Source organism: Elephantulus edwardii, unplaced genomic scaffold (genome assembly GCF_000299155.1).
Source record: "Elephantulus edwardii isolate Elephantulus edwardi_28Jun2011 unplaced genomic scaffold, EleEdw1.0 scaffold00122, whole genome shotgun sequence".
In the NCBI taxonomy this organism is placed as follows: domain Eukaryota; kingdom Metazoa; phylum Chordata; class Mammalia; order Macroscelidea; family Macroscelididae; genus Elephantulus; species Elephantulus edwardii.
This window is the reverse complement of record NW_006399872.1, coordinates 2,915,888-2,918,365: the sequence shown is the minus strand read 5'-3', so window position 1 is coordinate 2,918,365 and position 2,478 is coordinate 2,915,888. Positions and strand designations below refer to the sequence as shown.

The following is a 2,478-nucleotide window of genomic DNA, read 5'->3' as shown; positions in this document are numbered from 1 at the left end:
AAAACAAAATACAACTGATTCTAAGTCAGAAAAGGAGTGTGTCAGGAATACATCCTGTCTCCAAATCTTTTCAATCTATATGAGGAATAGATCACTGAGCAGGTTGGACTTTATCAGGAGGAATGTGGCATCCGGAATGAAGGAGGACACATCACCCTACACTAAGCAGTTGATGCAACCTTGCTTGCTGAAACTGAGGAGGATCTTAAACAGGTCACAGATTGTAGTCTTCAATATGAACTGAAGCTCAACGTCAACAAAACAAAGATTCTCTCAACTGGGCCAATTGAGAGTACCATGATGGATAGAAAAGAGATTGAGGTTGTTAACAATTTCAGGTTGCTCATATCCACAATCAACCTACTTGTCACCAGCAGTCAGGAAATCAAAAGACCAAATGCATTGGAGATATCTGCTGTCAGGGACCTCTCCAAAGTACTAAAGAACAATGTCTGGAGACAAAGGTGCACCTGATGCAGGCCATTTTCTTCGCAATTACCTGCTATGCATCAGAGAGTTGGACAATGACTAGAGATGGCAAAAGAATCAATGTCTTTAAATTGTGGTGCTGGAGAAGCGTATTGAACCATGGGCCACCAAAAGTACAAACAGGTCTGTTCTAGAGAGGATGAAACCACTTTGCTCCTCAGAGGAGGATTTTGAACCTCCATCTCACATACTTCGGGCATTTTACCAGGAGTGGCTAGTCCTTGGAGAAGGACATTATGCTTAGAAGGGGAGAGGGGCAGCACAAAAGAGGAAGACCCCAGATGAGATAAATTGACACATTAACTGAGACAATGGAGGTAGGTGTGCTGAGGTGGCTCAGGATAAGGCAGGGTTCAGAGCTGTTGTACATATGGTTGTTATGAGTTGCAGGTGAGTCAATGGCACATAACAGCAACAATCTAAAATAAATTATTTTATCTGATTCTTAAGATTTTTCTTTTCTTGTTTTTCTGGCTACATGTTTATTCAACACAAAACAATTCCCTCCAACTTTATTGAGTTGGCTGACCACGTTAACGAACAAATCCACCTCTAAACTAGAATTCAATTGCTGACCCAGCCCCAGCCTCAGCTTTTTTGTTGGCACCAGGAGGCGCTGCACTCCGTCTGTTTGTGTCTCTGTCAGCCTCCCCTTGAGTCAATCTTGCAGGTCATTCACCTTCCAGACCTATAGGTCGTGGCCTGCCAGTCTCAGGATGGCTGTGGCACAAGGTGGCAGGAACAACCTCAGGGGGCAGATGGTTGGTAAGGTACCAGTAGAAATGTCTCTAGATGAACTATTTCTTCACATAACCTTGTGACTTGAGACTCTGCATGGCCTTCATGACATGAAGGTTGGGCTTGTTTTTGTCTGCCAGTTTAGGGTGCTTTGGCATGTGGACATCCTTCTTGGCCAACATCACCCCCTCCTTAAAAAGGAGTTCAAATATGGCAATTTGGTTCTTCTTGGGCATCAACATCACTGCGGTGGCTGTGTCAGTAGCAAAACTGGAAAGGTTGATTCCTAAGATTAATGATTAAGTACTTAATTAAATATTAAACCTATATCAATCATTACTGATAAATAATTAACTGTTTACTTCTCCTAAGATAATGCCTATTTTTCTGGACTTAAATTGCGCCATAGTGAAAACCCAAGATCTCTAGGTCATGCCACAGAGGCATCACCTGATGGAAGTCAAGGTTATGATCGGTGTCTTCCCCTCACCAGAGAAAAATCCTCACTCACTTGGACTTGGAATTTTAGGACACTACTTCAACCTACTCTTTAACAGAAAACTTAGCAAATTACCAGGAAATGATAGCTTTGCATTTACAATCATACTTTATTTTACTTCAAATTCTTACAATTTCCAGATATCATGGGATTTTGAATTAAAAGTTTATGTAATCTTCTATCAAGCAAGGGTATTGAAGCCATTTTCTCCAACAACTTGTGCTTACTTCACGTTTCTGTGTCATATTGTGATAATCCCCTTTGTTTCAATCCTGTTAATACCAGCAGTCAGGGTAACAAAAGACATACTGTACTGGGATAGTGTGTAGGCAGGAATTCTCCAAATTTTGGAAAGTAATGATGATAGCTTGAGGACTAAGGTTCTCCTGGTTCATGCAATGGTCTTTTAAGTCACTTGCTACTTATCTGAAATCTGGACAATAAATAAGGATGACAGAAGAATTTATGCCTTTGATCTGTGGAAAAATAATACTGAATCGCTAATGGACTGCCAAAGAACAAATAGAAATGTCTTGGAGACAAGGTCTTGGAGAGGGTGCCGCCAGAGCACTCCTTGGAGACAAAAATAACCAAGTTTCATCTCACATATTTTGAGCATGTTATTAGGGGAAACTGTTCCTTGGATAAGAACATAATGCTTGGGAAGGTGGACTGTTGGCAAAAAAAGAGGAAGACCCTCAATGAGATTGATTGATAAAGTAACTGCAGCAATGGGCCCAATTGTGTCAGAG

General features: G+C 41.2%; 1 pseudogene; it reads right to left on the bottom strand.

Annotated features, from left to right (window-relative positions):
* Positions 1-1,001: 1,001 nt before the first annotated feature.
* LOC102853225 lies at positions 1,002-1,469 on the bottom strand (annotated as a pseudogene).
* Positions 1,470-2,478: the final 1,009 nt, after the last annotated feature.